Source organism: Macaca thibetana, chromosome 6, assembly GCF_024542745.1.
Source record: "Macaca thibetana thibetana isolate TM-01 chromosome 6, ASM2454274v1, whole genome shotgun sequence".
NCBI lineage: Eukaryota > Metazoa > Chordata > Mammalia > Primates > Cercopithecidae > Macaca > Macaca thibetana.
In genome coordinates, this window is record NC_065583.1 from 54,574,770 (window position 1) to 54,591,703 (window position 16,934).

Sequence of the window (16,934 nt, forward strand, 5' to 3'; positions counted from 1 at the left end):
TACATTACTGTGTTTCTTGATGTTTTATGACCTGTACACAAAATGAGACAAGCAGATGCCTTCAAGAGAAATAAAGGACACTGCTGTCATTCTAACTAAATTGTCCAAAGGAGGAAAGAAGAGTACTAAATGATTATGAATACTTAAGAAGAGGCATCACATTGTCATTGGTGTGGAGCCTATAATTATGTGCAATTCCCTACTTAAGACTTTTTAGTTATGCTGAACATTGAAAAAAAAACTAAACAGCAGAGAGGAGAAAAGAAAAAGGGGGAAATTTAAACATTGAACGGAACACATTCATTAAATGGAGACATTGCCTCCATTAGTCGTTCAGAAAGTTTTCCATAAGGGGGCAGTTAAGGGTTTGGTAGTCCTGCTCACTTGCTATTGTCAAATCATTTGTTTTATCATGGATTTGGGATCCTTATAAGTCTTCACTATTTTGAAGTCAAGAACGGTTCCTTCTGCTCACAAAACATGATCACTTTTCATTGATTTTGTTTTAAATATTCTGACTGGTTTTGCATATCTGGAAAAGATAAATCTTCAAAACTTGGAAATAAATCTTTTTCCTCCTGCCAAATCCATAATATGATCCCTTTCTATCACTGACAGCACCATCAGATAAGTGGACATGCCTTGCTTGGTTAGAAGGATGCTGCGATTTTCAGCAGGAACAAGAATGTAGTTACAGACCCAGCCTAAGACATGTTTAGGGCACGTCGTTACAGATTCTTTTGGGTTCTTTTCTAGAGGTGTCTTCTTAAGTCCCAATTTGACGTTAGAAATTCTCATTCAGGGCCAACGTCCCCCACAAACCAGGTGTCCCACAGGTGGGATACACCTTCAGGACTTGGGAGGAGGCCTTCAAGACTTGGGCTGCAGCAGGAGACACAAAGACAAGAGACTAAATAAATACAGGGGCTTGGTCTCTTCAGATTCTTGGGATCTTCCTCTGCTCCTCAAACTGGAGATGAGTTTACCCCAGAACTGATGCTGAGAACAAACTGGGGAGGGACAGGCAAATCTGAAGATGTGCAAACCCCAAAAAACTGGAGGCATGAGAAAATGAAATCTGGGATTCTGTAATAGCACCAATATTTGTTGTTGTTCCCTTCCATCATTTATAAGTAAAATGTGAAATAAGACAAAGGGAATCAGTTACACTACCTAAAGTTCTATTTTCTAGTTTTCCCCAGCTTTTATTTTTAAATATATATATTTTATTCTTTCAGCAATCCCATGATATAAATAGGGCAGGTATTACTATCCTTATTTTTGAGATGAGAACAGTGAGGCCCAGAAAGTGGAAATGACTTTATAAGGTTATGCAGTGAGTCAGACAGCCCAAGGAATAATAAATACCCAGTTCTGCTCTTATTTAATCCAGAACATTTCCCTTCCTGGCTTTAAGCATCCCTTTCCTCCTTCTCCCTTTGGTGGTTCTCCTTTGAACATGATCTCTCACCAACTGTGGATGAGTCCATGTTCAGAGTTGCAGAGAACTGTTGTTTAAAGATCCCCAAGGGGCTATTTTCATTGCTTACCTGTGAAGCCCCTGTGATGGAAGTCTCTTAGAGGCAGCTGCTGGGATTCTTCTCACCTGAGACTGCTGTAATTAGCTCTGCTAACAACTGTGATCTGTGATTGAACATGGCTTGTCATAGTCATTGTTCACTGACAGGCACAGATAAGAGCTGCATCTCGGTGAGTGGTGTTCTAAATGGTGTTCTCCACTTGATAAACTCCTGTAAGGCACTTATCAGGGTCACTGTTCTCAAACTCAGCTAGCAGCAGGCAGTGTAACTGTAACACCTTCCAAAACACACAAAACAGGCTTTAACAGATCCCCAGGGAGTGCACCGCCATGTACTGGGAGAGACTGTTTCTATTTTGACCTTGCCCAGGATTTGCCTGCCCCTCCTTCTAATGGAAAACATAGGTGTGGCCTTGCATGAGAAAAGGCAGTCTTTGTCTTCCTGATCCTTGAGACTCCAAGGTTTCAAATCTCCCCATAAGAACACTTGTAAGTGAAAGTATAATGGGTGATACATTCAGCCTATGCTTTTCAAAGCCTACACTCTTATTAGAAGCAAAACAAAAATACTGCTTATGAACACCTGCTGGTGAGGACCGAGCCAAGAGGCAGTGTGGGCGTTGGATGGGAGGTGTTGCCCTGGCAGTAAATCCAAGTTGCTCACACCAAAGGAAGTGTTTCTAGGGAAGCTATCTGAGCAAGAGGTAAATACTTAGTCATTCGGAATAGTCGATAAATGACGACTGCTTCATCTTCAACAAGGGGAGGTCTGATTGGAAAGTGCTCATAGAATGGTTGGATTGCATTGCTGTCTTCAATCCACCTTTGATTCACAATACACATTCCTTTGTTAAGAAATTTAAGAGTGTCTGTAATCAAACCCTTGTTAACAGATGTAAAGAGCTACAATTTGCTTGCTGGACATTATTTCAACAAAAGTTTTTACATTCAAAATAATTTGTCATAAAAGGACCCATGTCCTTATGTGGTTTCAGATAGTGTGCTGTCCAATTTCTATGCTTTTCCACCTACTCCCCCAGGGCCATCAGGGAGTAGGTGAGTTTAATGATTCTACTTCTTAACCATCTCTTAAATCTGTCTCCTTAGTCGGGGCGCAGTGGCTCACAGCTGTAGTCCTAATACTTTGGGAGGCTGAGGCAGGAGGATTGCCTGAGCCCAGGAGTTCAAGACCACCCTGGGCAACATAATGCCCTGACTCTATTTAAAAAAAACAAAAAAAAAAACTGTCTCCTTGTTTCAGTCCTCACTACTGTTGCAGTAGTCAAAGGCTTCTTCATCTCTCACCTACACATTGCAATGCCTTTGCCTCCTAAATGGCCTCCCTTACTCACTGCCTTCCCATACCATCTTCCATCTACCTTATCACCACTTCTAATTATCCTTCCAAATCACAGTTCTGATCATCCACTCACAGACCTATCGTGGCTTTCCATTGCCTACAAAAATGAAAACCAAACTACAGAACTTAGCATGACAGTAAAAGCCATGCATCTAGCCTCTGTCTACTGTATCTTCATACATCTTGTCTGTTCCAGATAACTTGCCCTTGCATGAAAGCACCCTCACTTTGAGTGTCTCTTTGAGCATTCCTTCCCTCCTTTCATCCACAGCATCTTACAAAAATCATCCTTTTTGAGTCAGCTCAAATGTCATTTCCTCCAGGAAATTTCCCACCACTTTCTTCCAATCCAAATTAATTAATCACTCTTTCCTCCAAGTTCATACAGCTCTATCTATCTATCATCTATTGTCTTTATTAAGAGATACAATTTTCATATCATACAATTCACCCATTTACAATTGAATGGTTTTTAGTACAGTCAACAAAGTTGTGCAGCTGTCACCACAATCAATTTTAGGACATTTCGTCACTCCAAAAAGAAACCCTGTACCCACTAGCAGTCCCCCATTTCCTCCATCCTTCCCCACCCCCAGCCCTAGGCAACCATCTGTTTTCTGTCTCTACAGATTTGCCTATTCAAGACATTTCATATAAATGGAATCATACAATATGTGGTCCTTCGTGACTGGTGCCTCTCACTTAACATAGTGTTTTTAAGATCCATCCATGTTGTAGTATGTATCAGTACTATATTCCACTTCATTGTTTAATAAATAATAATAATAATAATAATAGTTCATTGTATGGGAATACCACGTTTGTGACTGGCTTCTCTCACTTAGCATAGTGTTTTTAAGATCCATCCATGTTGTAGCATTAGCAGTCCCCCTTTTTAGCAATTATGAATAATGCCTCATCTAACGCTTTGATTATACTTTTTATTATCATATGTGTGGCTTCGGGTTTTTGTTTGGTTGGTTGGTTTTGCCTGTGTCTGTTTTTATCACTTGATTATAAACTTCTGGAAAAAGATCATTATTTTCACTCTGAAATCTCCATACAGCAAGTATTCAATAAGTGTTTGGCAGATGGATGAATGGGCAGATATTATAGGTTCTTACCATGTTCATTATGAAGAAGTACAAAGTATTCAGAATAAAAGCATTAAACGCAGTAATAACCCAAGGTGCACCAGTAAATTTACCCAGTAAATTATAACTTTCAAAAACTGGTGGTTCTTAAATAAACTTTAATCTCTGCACTATTTCCTGGAATTTCACACATAGTTATTACAGTTGATTATTTCAGGGAGGCAGTTCCTCTGCTAATAATAGTTGTGAACTGGCTGGACAGAGGCCTGGAAGACACCAGACTTTCTCTTCTGAATTAACTCCACAGTGTTTCGTTGTTGCTCTTGGCCTGACCAGTGTTACTCTTCTAGTCTAGAGTAGTGATTCTCAACTCTGACTGAGCATCCAAATCCCCCGTGGAGGTTTTTCAAGGCATAATTATCTAAATCCCACTGCCCAGATTCTGATTCTATCGGCTGAGTAGGAGCCTATGTGCTCACATATTCTAAAAACTCTAGAGACGTTTTTGATGCATAGCCAGGTTCAAGAATAACTATTTCAAAAGTCACCCAGAGGTTAAAAAAAAAAGAGAGAGAGAGAGAGAGAGAGAGAGAATTAATCTTATATATCATGTTTGAGCACTTTATTCCTGAAGAGTATTTTACTCATTCTGGGATCATACCCATTAATACTACCTAACACTTACAAGGTACTTTTTATTTGGAAAGAGCTTTGCAGTTGCCTTTTATTAGCTAGGCTTGCATGCTGGGTGACCTTGTACAAATCACATAATCCCTTTGTATCTTAAATTTCCTCATATGTAAACTGTAGGCGGTAATACTGACCTACCCTCAAGGGGTATTGTGGGGACTAATGGAGGACTATAAAGCACTCAGCAAATATAAAAATGTTACATGCATGCTTATTAGACAGGTATGACGTCCTAGTCACAGCCTTTAAAAATGAAACAAATACCAAAATAAAACACTTCAACAGTCCTTCCTGCAACCTTCATCATCATCTGTAAGATCCTTTCCTAACACAAAACTACCGTACAGCAATTCCCCCTTACCACCAAGACTAATAAACACAGTCTGCAGTCACAAAGGAAGACAGGGCCAATGATGGCAGCAGATAAGTACAGCAAACAGCCCTGAAATATAGTTTGCTAACCTTCTCTTATTTATCATTTATAATGCAATTAGAGATTATACCTATAATTACACTCTTCTGAAAAATATTCTTAGGAAAATTGTGTGCATTCACAGTCTTTAAACTGATGCTAACTACCCACTGTTGATAGTAAGCCTGAAGTTGTTTTCCAGTTTGCTGATGAGTTTTGCTAGTCTTGCATAGCTACATTTAACCCCTTCTCATCTCCCATATGTGACTGAAAGAACATGTGGTCAAAATGGGACCTGGAGACCTATTTCAAGTTGGGTGTGGGTGAGAATGGGGAGGCAGAGGAGAAATCTCTAACCTGAGAACGAGGGGCAGGTCTTGTAAAGATGTTGACCCATGACTGAGAGTTCATTTGCACTGTATTTTCAGCTTTTTGGAAAAGGGAGGCAGAAAACAAATGTGGTTTTTCCTTGTTTCCATTTTGCTTCGAAAGAGTCACATAATTTAAAGGACCATGTTCATTTTCTGTATTCTTGAAATCAAGGAAAATGTCATGGTGTTTTTAAGACAGGGCAGAAATCAGGTACAATATTCTGGTACGGTGCTTGTTTTCCACATCTTTTACATGGAGCTTTAAAATCTTAGGTGAAACTTAATCATCTCGGCATATTTTTCTTTCTCTCAAACTTCCTAAAAAACAAAAGAAAAAAACGAGCAAATAAACAAACATGGAGAAACATTCTACCTTTTATTCACAAATCTCCATGATTTCAGTCGTAAAGGACAGTCTGTTGTGTAGTAGATTTGGGATTTTAAAATGTTCCATTTTGGCCAGGCACAGTGACTCACGCCTATAATCCCAGCACTTTGGGAGGCTGAGGCAGGTGGATCACTTGAGGTCAGGAGTTTGAGACCAGCCTGGCCAACATGGTGAAACCCTATCTCTACTAAAAACACAAAAATTAGGCCAGGCACCATGGTTCACGCCTATAATCCCAACACTTTGGAAGGCCAAGGCAGGTGGATCACCTGAGGTCAGGAGTTCAAGAGCAGCCTGGCCAACATGGTGAACCCTGTCTCTCCTAAAAATACAAAAAATTAGCCATGCATGGTGGCAGGCGCCTGTAATCCCAACTACTTGGGAAGCTGAGGCAGGAGAATCTCTTGAACCAGGGAGGCGGAGGTTGCAGTGAGCCAAGATCGCACCACTGTACTCCAGCCTGGGCAACAAGAACAAAACTCCATCTCAAAAAACTAAAGAAATAAAGAAATAAATAAAAATAAAAATACAAAAGTTAGGTGTGGTGGCATGTGCCTGTCATCCCAGCTGTTTGGGCGGCTGAGGCAGAAGAATCTTGAACCAGTGAGCCAAGATCATGCCACTGCACTCCAACCTGGGCAACAGAGTGAGACCCTGTCTCAAAAGAAAAAAAAAATTTCACTCCTATGTACTTATTTTTTCTGGAACAACACTGAACTAAGGTGAGGGACATGTTATTAGATGGGCATCCTAAGTACACTCTCCAGAATCTACACTTGTTCTTTCCATTTGTCTCCATGTAGAAGTCAGGGATCCTACTTTCAAATCTTAAATATGTCAGTTATTAGCTACATGATCGTAGGGAAGTCTCAACCTCTAAGTGCATCAATTTTTTAATCCATTAAAGGAGGAATAATATGTATCTCAGAGTGACGCGAAGGTTAGAAAAGCTGATGTGTGGAAAAATACCTGTAGACTAAGCATGTATTAGCACTAGGTACAGCACATGTTGTAATAATGAGTGAATACGAGAAGTCAGAGATAAGTCCAACCCCCATTGCCCATTAGGCTGAAATCCGTGGATTCATGGATTCATCCATGTATTTGGGCTGGGCATTCAGGATCTTGGGAAACCCGCTCCTTTCCACTCTCCTGCCCTTTCCCCACGATGGCCCTGCTGTAGTCAGATACTCTCCAAAACATCTTAAATTTGCCCACTTTCACGTCTGTCATTCCCACTAGCCACACTTCCATTTTCCAAAATTCTACCCATCCCTCACGGTCCCTGAATCCAACTCTCTCCAGGAATCCTAGGGAACTCTCACCCTCTTCTCTGAACCCTGGTCCTTGCTGTCTGAGCACTCTGGGAGGCATAATTCATGAACCACTTATTGTCTCAGCATACTGCAGGCTCTTGCAAGGTAGAGGCCACACAGACAATATCTATCTCCGTGCACCATCACCACACAGACTTTGGTGCCTTGCCAAGAATAGATGCATGATTGAATGAATGAACAATTTTTCACCCTGCCCATGGCTTTGCTCTTGGACAAACCACTTTGCCTGTTTCAGTCACAGTTGCCTCAGCTGTGAACAGAGGATAAATGCACAGATGTACTCCCCAGGTGTGCTGTGAAGAATAAACCAATGACTGAAAAGCAATTTGAAAATGTAAAATGAAATGCTATATATAAATGTTACATAATCAAAATCATTTCCCTCTGTATTATGTTTTATTTGGCTTTATATTTCAAATCCTTCATGGGTTTCAGAATTTCACAGATGTAGTACCATCCGTATTAGCACCTAGATTCTCTTGGGTAATAAACAATTTTGTATAATATAGCTCACGGCTACTTTTCCCTGGCATCCTTACATGTGAATCTGTCATAATTTGGGGTATTCATAATCAGTAATGATACAATTCATTTCTAAGGGATAATCCAGCTTTTTCATTCATTGGCTGGCCGGTTATTGTTCCCATACTGCTGTGTCAAGGGAGCTAACTCCCATTAAGTCTAAAATCTAAGTGCCTATCATTAGTTATTGCTGTCATCTCTGCAAAATTGGTCATAAGTACCACTGCAGCTTCCCAGATAGGAAACTAAGATATGGAAGGTTGATGACATGCCCAAGGTCTCAGAATAAATGCATTGCAAAGCTAATATTAGAATCTGCAGCTTCTGGGCCAGGCACAGTGGCTCATACCTGTAATCCCAGCATTTTGGGAGGCCAAGGCAGGTGGATCACTTGAGGTCAGGAGCTCAAGACCAGCCTGGCCAACACGGCGAAACCCTGGCCCTACTGAAAATACAAAAATTAGCTGGGTGTGGCAGCACATGCCTGTAGTCCCAGCTACTCAGGAGGCTGAGACAGGAGAATCGCTTGAACTCGGGAGGCAGAGGTTGCAGTGAGCTGAGATCGCACCACTGCACTCCAGCCTGAGTGATGGAGCGAGACTCTGTCTCAAAAAAAAAAAAAAAAAAAAATCTGCAGCTTCTGACTGCATTTCTTTGCTAAGATCTTTGGCTCAACCTCTTTAAATTGTGAACAACTTTCTCAGTAAGTATGTGTTGAGAGAGGTGGTAGGAGCCAGGGAGAGGAAAAAAATACTATCCATGTAAGTAAAATTTTCCCCAACTCTAGGTCTGCTTCTACAACTCTTCCTGTTTTGGTAACTCATTCCCTATTACACCTTCAAAAACTTTAGGTAACCAAAACTTTTAGAAGCTGTATTCCTCCTTAAAGAATAAAGATGGTTTCCTCTCATTTCCACTTACATACTGAAAGGACAATATCTAATGAGATTAAAATAAATGGGCTGGGCGTGATGGCTCACGCCTATAATTCCAGCACTTTAGGAGGTTGCGGTGGGCAGATCACTTGAGGCCAGGAGTTGGAAACCAGCTTGACCAACATAGCAAAACCCCGTCTCTACTATAAATACAAAAATGAGTCAGGTGTGGTGGCCCACGCCTGTAATCCCAGGTACTCGGATGGCTGAGGCAAGGGAATCACTTGAACTAGGGAGGTGGAGGTTGCAAGTGAGCCAAGATTACACCACTGCACTCCAGCCTGGGTGACAGAGTGTGCGTCTGAGAAAGAAAGAGGGAAAGAGAGAAAGAGAGGGAGAGCAGGAGAGAGAGAAAGAGAAAGAGAGGGAGGGAGGGGGAGAGAGGAAGGGAGGAAAGGGAAGGGAAGGAAGGAGGAAATTGCACATGTAAATAGAAAAATGTAAATTGCACATATAAATAGTAATTGTTCATACCACACTATTTTCCCATCTCAACATCATTTTCATCTCCTTTTTAGCAGTCAGTACTACTATAAATGCAACGCATTTGCAGTGCTTCATAACCACTGTCATGATGTCCCCTTTACGCAGCTACACATAGTGGGCCGATTCTACCACTACTGTTTTATGGTCAAAGCAGCAAGAGTATAACAAAGGATGAGTGACTGCAAGGAGCACCCACCCCAGCAGCTGTTAAGATTAGAACCCATGACTCCCAATCACATCCTATTGAAATTTAGGAGATTCCAAAATACTCTCTTAGTGTCAGAAAGGAGTGACAGTGTCTGAAAACAATCTTACCATCCACTAAAGAACAAGCCTTGCTTGATCCCACCTGAATCTTCTCATTCCAAAGCCATTCCGTAAATTTCTTCATCTCTTTGAGTAAAAGAAATTTCCTTTCGCAAAATAGATTTGAACTAAACAAGTGACTTCTGCATCCAGATTTTCATGGTTCTCTGTTCCATACAGATAGTGTGAGCATGGGTTACTGGAGTAGTAACAGATCTCATTTTCCCTTGTAGAATATGGGGATGGCCCAAACTCAAGAGATTGTTAGGGACTCTTGTTGAAAATCAATTACAACAAAAGATGGTATGGAAACACGAATATAGTCTGAATATGCTGTCTTTTCAATGTCTTCTGTTCTACAAGGGAAAATGAGACCTGTTACTTGTCCAGGAACCCATGGATGATCTTATCTGTCTGAAACAAACAGAAAACTTTGGAAATCGGGACATGAAAGTCACCTGCTTAATTCTAACTTGTTTCATGCCAGGAAATTTCCTTTATTTCCATTTTTCATCATGTAATGTAAATACTAAAGTAATTTACAGTCACGACCTAGTGTTTGGCTCCTATTCCCAAAATGATTTTAAAAATAGTAATCAGCATCTATGAAAAGCTTCAGAGGGTACTAATATGATAAGCACTGTTGGCAAACGTTTTCTCTAGTTATATCCTGAAGTGTGGTAGGAAAAAAAATCCAAGGAAGTATATTTCTTCCATGAGCATTTCCTGGTAATTCTAGTCAAAGATGATGTTTCATGGCAGCCTCCGTGAAAGCAAACAGAAGAGCACAATTTTAAAAACACATCAAAGTGGAGTTCTGCTAGAATCAGGTTGGGAGTCAAGTCTTCTCTCTAGCTCTCCTGTGTGGCACCTCCAGCCATGTCCCTACCCAATCCAGACCTGGGCAGAAACCTGGTGAATATTCCATTCATGTGGTCTACATCTAATACTTTATGGGCAAAGGCCATTCTCGTAGGCCAATCAGCAGCATGCTAAGGAACCCCTGGAACTGAGTCAGATGGTCTTCCTTGCCTGTAGCAGTCCTTTGGTTCACGAGATAGAAAAGAAATAACTTAAATATGGACAATTTTTGCATTACTGAGCAATTTTTCAGGGTCTGCAAAGGGCTGTCCATGGCCTAGTCTCCTGCCTTTCTGACAACCTTCCTATGAACCTTTTCCCATTGAGAAATGGAGCTGAGGAGACAGAGTTGAAACTCAAACCAAGCCAGAGCTCACCTAAGAGGGGCCATTTCACTCCTTTTCAGCCACCAGCCCTTTACATTCCTTCTCCCTGGTGACCTCATCAGAACCTTCTCATGAGAGGTCAGCTATGATGCAAGACCTTATAGAGGCAAGATGGCATTGAAATAACACCTGCAGCTCCCTTACATGTGAATAGTTGCCCATACTGAGAGACTAAAACCCTTAGGACTCCTGGGACCTGAATGAGGCAATGGTCTGAAGTGCGCTTGGGCTGGAAGCAAGAGGTAAGTGGTGAAGGTCAGTATCCGGGCAGCAGGTTATTTGACCCTTTACTAATAAGGGTTAGGTGCCTACCCATGGCAAGTGCAGTTCTAGGCAGGGAGAGGCCCCTACCCACCCAGAGCTGACGGTCTAGGGCTTGCTTACATTCTAGGCTTCAGCGGGAAAGCAAGAACACCCAACCCCCTGCTTTTGATTCTATGTTAGTAGCTCAGCGCGCCTGTGCAAGCGCGTGCTGCAGCCAGGGTAGGGGCTCAGAAACTGGTTGACAAGATTAGCAGCGGGGTCCTAGGGGGTTGGGCTGGAAGGGCCCACAAGGCCATATTCCAGGCTGTTCGGCTGCGAGTGACCCCTGAGAGGTCGGGATCTCCGAGCTCGCCCGATGTCTCCATCCCAGCCAGGAGCTCGCGACGGGGAAGGAGGGCGGAAGCAGAGTGGGACAGATGTGGTTCGTTCTGGGGCTTCCGGTCCACGAAGATGGATAATTCCAGCCACCCGCCCTGCATTTTGGAATCCTGGCGGACCCCAAAAACAGCAGCAGAAGTCACCGCAGAGGATGCCACCCCGCAGGGCAGTCCGTCCAGAGGGAGGGTCTCACAGCTTCCGGCGCCGTCGAGCGCCCAAGACTTCTGTTGGCCGCCAGCTGTGCCCGCGATGCCCTGGGTCTGGAGAAGGAGACCCGAGGCGCCGGCAAGTCCCCCGCTGCCGGTGGCCCGGAGGGCAGGGGTGAGGACGGGGACGTGTACTGAACTTTGGGGGGTTTGCGGGGCTGGAGTTTTGTTTCAGAGATAGCTAGATCGAGATCAGAACCTTTTCCAGAGGAGCCCAGGTTTCCACCTGCGACTGGGTGATCCGGTCCGGAACTCATCCTTTCTGGGCCCTCAGCTTCCTCCGGGCGGGGCTCCTATGGGACAGCTAAGTTCCGCGCCTGCTGCGGGCGCTAGGTACTGGCGTGTCGACCCGCGCTGAGGTTGGCTTCTTGCTCCACAGCGCTATGCGCGCGGCAGCTCCGAAAGCTCCTGGTCTCTCTCAGCCAACTGCCTTCTGGGGCCGCTGCCTCCCTCCAGAGCCGTTCGGGTCCCGATACAGAGAGCCCTGCAGCGCCCGCCGGCAGCCACGGCCCTTCGCAATAACCAACTTCCCAGCCACCGGCGCGTCTCCCTAGCCGGCCCTCGGCCGCAGGCGACTGGACGGCGGCTACGGGGAGGCCCCAACGCCACCATGATTGGCTGCCGGCTCCGCCAGTCATGGGCTGAAGACGCCCCGGGGCTGGCTCCGCCCCTCCCGCCGCGCGGCCCCGCCTCCCCTCCAGAGCCTGGTCCGCTCAGCCCGGCGTTCTGCCTCATTCGTTGAGCAGGTCCGTGAATTGTCAGCGCGCTCCGGGCGACTGTGTAGCCGCGGCGGCCGCCAGGCTTGCCGTACTCCCGCTGAGGTGCCCGCCGGAGCCAATGTGCCTGGTCCACTGGGCCGTGAGCAGCCACCGAGTGGGGGCAACTTGGCACTTAGAACCCGCAGCAGGGACGTCGGTTTGCGATCGGGACTCGGCGAGGAGGGTGAGTGGCCGCGCGCCGGGCTAGCGGCTCCTCTCGGCACGGTTCGGCGCCGGCGAGAGGGGACAGGACGCGTCCTGGCGCTCGGCGGTCCGTTCGTCCGAGCGTGACCGCTGTGGGGAGGTCAGGGCTGGGCGGGATTTACTCCGTGCCAATATCCCCACTCCCGAACTTCTTGTTGTCAAAAGCATCCCAACTCCGCCCGGGACCGGGCTCCCGTCCGCACCAACTTGGCATAATTGACATGGGTAGGTGGGGCCGGGACGCGTCCCCTGCCCCTCTACGGCGACTACACGGAGCGCTGGGGCGGCCTCCGCGCCCGCGGCGGGTGGACCGCGGTTCCTGAGAAATTACCCGCGCTGTGCCGCACGATAAGACCCAGCGTCGGCGTCTGGATCCCCAGGCTGAGCGAGCGCTCATCGGGCTCAAGGTGGGGTCTCAGCGCCAGAGAACTGGAGTACCAGCCGGGTTCTGTAGCGGGTGCTTCAGTGCTCTGCAGCTACTGAGAGGAATTGGGAGCACTGCTGGGCTTTGAACTTTCTAAAGTAATTGCTTTCTATTAGCACTTGAATCCATGCCCCTCCTGAGGTGCTCGGACCTCCACATCCACCCGCAAGGGGTGTCCGAAGGACTTCGTTAGGACCAGGCGGGAGCTGTTGTCGGTTCCGGTGCCCGGAGCCCTGGAGAATCCTAGAGGCTGCGAAAGGGATCGCCAGCCTGGTCGGTTGGTGTTTGAGCACCTGCGTGTTTAGGTAATGAAGTTGAGTCAGGAATTGACAGCAGAGAACTCAAGGTTAAACCTGACACTCCGTTTGTGACTCGGTCTGGGTTAGATTGTTTTTTCCGCCTTAATGGTAAGGGGGTAAAAGCAGCTTGTTTTTCTGAGGCCAACTACATGCATGTACTTTATATTATGTGTGGACTAAATAGAATTCACTACGATGTTTTCTTATAATTCATATTTGACATGAATGAGAGCTTTTGAAAATACTAGACAGAAACAGGTCCAGAATTTGGGGATATTTAGACCTTTGAAAATACATGAAAATGTTGATATATAGAGTTCTGTATGTGTATATGTAGATGTAGATGCGCATATACACACGTATATACGTGTACATGTGTGAGTGTGTGTATATATATAATTAAAAGGTGAATGAGGTAAATATATGAAGGGGTAATTCAGCCTTGAACTTCCCTTGGGTCACAGAGATGGATCCTCTGAGCTGTGGGGTGTTAGTAAGTGTGTATGCGTAAGCATGTCTGCATCTGCCTGGTCTGTCTGGGTCAGAGTATGTCCATGAACTTTACGAGCGTTCAGTTCAATACCACTCGGTGCAGATTACGCGTTCCTGTTTTACAGCCCAGCAGCCGCCAGCCGGCCCATCTGTTAAAACATAACATGTACACTTCAGTCTGACCACTGGGGTGGAGCCGGGGTAGGGGGCAACTCTTAGCAGAAACAACATGCTACAAACAAAGGATGCCTCTCAAGTTCATTTTCATTCAATATTTGGCCTGAACTTGCAGTTAGGTGAGGGAGAAGGAAATGTTTGTCTCTAGAAATGGCAAACTGCATTTTGTGAAATAATTATAGCCACGGCTTGGGGAGGGGGAGCTTGGAGAAAAAAAAAATCCCTCTAGAAATGTGGTGCTTGTCACATCACCATGCAACACTGGTTTACAGCCTCGCAGTATGGCATGTATATCAGAAACCGTTTGCTTTTGCTTGTTAAAAGAATGCATTAAAACTGAATCATTTTGCACTAAAAAAACCCAAAAAAACAAAAAAAACCCACCTTAATAGAAGTAAACAGAGCTTTATCACAGAAGCTATAGTTAAGACTGCCTTGGTAATTCTAATGAAACATGCTTTTAGGAATTTATAACCTGGACATATATTCACAGTCAGTCTAATCACTAGTTGCAATGGTTCACAATTTATAGTTTTAAAATAATAAAAAGGCTTTATCACAAAAATTCTGATGACTAAAAGGGTATGGGAGGAGTATAATAGCTTAATAAATTCTTGCAGCCAAGTGACTGATACTTTAAAAAACAATAAATTCCTTTAATAGCATAATTACTTTGGTGGCAAAATAAAGGCAGTATTCTTGAGAAGCATAGTTCATATTTTTCCCAATAATCTTATGCTCATAATTACATTTTAATAATGGTGTTCATTAAATATGGGCAGAATAAGCTGGAATGGTTTTTAAGAACTCATCACAAGAAGTATTGTTTTCAATTTTATGGTATATAAGCATTTTGGGGAAAACATACAAAACACTAATCTGTGAATGTCTTTAAATTTCTAATGGACTATATAGACATAATAATTTTCCCGCCTTGATATGAATCATCCAAATTAACTAGGCTGTTTCTTAGAAATTCAGTTCTTGGACTGGACCTCAGTCCCGGGGTTTCAATTTAGGAGTCTGGGGTGGAACTTAGGAATCCGCATTTTCACAGGCACCGCCAAGTGATGTTAATGCCAGGGATCCCTTCACTGTACTTTGAGAAACACTGGAATGGTGTTAATGACATAAAAGAAAAATTATAGTCTGTGAGTTGATTTAACAAATAATTGTTCAGAAATGTCCAGGTGGCATTTACTGGCCATGTGAAATTTATAGGTAATGCATTAACTCTCTGTCTTCAACAATGGACCCCTTTTGTCTTATGTCTGAAAGTGTTTTGGAATCCTCAACTATCCCTATTCCAGGTTGGCCCTGATTCTAAGGAAGTCTGCCTGATTAAACAAGACCTGATGAATTTAAGACCCAACCCCAAACCCCAGTCTTAGTTCCTTCACCCCCCACTCTGAGTTCGGTGGAGTCCTGGGATGCTCTGGGGTGACTGCTAGTCCTAATTCACATGGTTGAGCATTTCCTCCTGCAAGGTAGAATCCTTATCTTCATGAGGCACCCTTTTTCTCTTTAAAAGCTGTTCTAGAACAAAGCCCAGCACCACAGCTGGGCTACTACAGACTATATGAGGTCAATAATCTCCTTGGGAAGCTGTGGCTATTTTGCTTGTGGCCAGGAAGAGTGTCCCAGGCCACCCACCCAGAGGCCCAGAGATTCTTACTTTCTGAAAGTCACCTTAGGAGTATTTTGAGCTGCCCAATTAATTGAGTAAATAGATTTTCTCATTGTCACAGAGATGTGGGTTGAGAATTGTTTGCTACCTCTCCTTTCACTGAGAACACTGTGAATTTTTATTATTGTCAATTAGTTTTTTATTTATCATTTGATACTGACATTTGGATTCTGTTCTCCCATTTCAGACTGGCATAATTCTCCATTTAAGACTACTAAATAAGGTTTGAAAGAGAAAGGATCTATCAGAAGTTACCCTTCCCTCTTTCTACCATCCAAGTAGCTAAAAAAACAAATGACTTCTTTCAGAGGTGAGAAGTAGCCTCATAACAAAAGGATGTGGATAGGCCAGGGTATTGAACTTGGATTGTTCCAGAACACTGGATCGTCACTGGGACGTTTACAGAGTAATTTCTGTTTAAAGAAGCACTTGGCAGGCATGTTGATAGGTCACTTATCTTAACAATCCTTTGAGGACAATGATTTTTTTCCCACTTTCTTACAGATGAGCAAACAGCAGCTACAAAAGGATAATATTTAGATCTTGTCATTCATATTCAAAGTTGACACCAATAACTGAGAAGCTGGCCTTGCAACTTAAATTGTTTTGATTTAGCATTGTGGTGATATGATAGGGTTATGCTTAGTAATTCATATTATCTACAATTTTTTTAACCTTTTTCTTCAAATTGTTTCTTATATTGAATGTGACCTTGTAATAGTTTTCTTTATAAAGTTAACTACCGTATGTAATAATTAGTTCAATGACCCTGACCTTAACCAGGCAGGCTTGACCCAGAGAGGAAAATAATTTGCTAAAAGTCCCAGATTACAAAAGCAGCAAAGCCTACGTGTAGAATCCTTTAGACCAGTGTTTTAGCCCTGTGCTGTTTTGTCTATTGTCATGTTAAGCTGCTAATGTTTTTACTCTGGCAAAATAGGGTTGCTTTTGTTTTATTTGCCTAGCTACTGTGTGATTGGACAGACTTAGAAAAATGGAAAAGCCTAAAATATACTATCCACAGCCCCTGCTCATACAATGGGACTGATTTCTGCCCAGTTAAAAAAACTATAGTAGAATGCTGCTTTTCTTGAAACTGGGCCGTAGGTCATTGCAAGCTTCTAAGCAACAATTCTATTATAACTTTTTTTTTTAAGCTATGGCATTCTTCTGGCATCTAACTTTCCTTTGACAAATTCTTTTCAAGTTTTTATGCTTCTTTTCTTACCCTTATCCCCATAGCAAAATCTACTTGTAAAAAATTCACTTTTTAAGTCAATCTGCCCTCTTAACATCTCCTAGTTCTTCCATTTTAGCCATTTTACCATTTGTCCTCCAAAATGCCACCTTAAGTTCC

General features: G+C 43.5%; 1 protein-coding gene and 1 long non-coding RNA gene across 4 annotated transcripts in view; one reads left to right on the top strand and one right to left on the bottom strand.

Moving 5' to 3' along the window:
* MARCHF3 (membrane associated ring-CH-type finger 3) overlaps positions 1-16,934 on the top strand; it is a 177,217-nt gene that overhangs the window by 15,357 nt on the left and 144,926 nt on the right. Inside the window, exon 1 of one of the 3 annotated variants that reach the window (XM_050795762.1) lies at positions 9,258-12,478. The exons of 1 other annotated variant lie outside the window; for it this stretch is intronic. The gene's annotated coding sequence lies outside the window, so the exon portion shown is untranslated. Of the gene's footprint in view, positions 1-9,257; positions 12,479-12,536; positions 13,228-16,934 lie in introns of those variants that run through there. One more of the 3 variants, XM_050795764.1, reaches the window with a different exon arrangement.
* Positions 5,499-8,323, bottom strand: LOC126957661 (uncharacterized). The gene is made up of 2 exons (XR_007726852.1): positions 7,382-8,323; positions 5,499-5,785 (listed from the first exon to the last, which is right to left on the bottom strand). It is a non-coding gene; the product is annotated as an uncharacterized LOC126957661 (long non-coding RNA).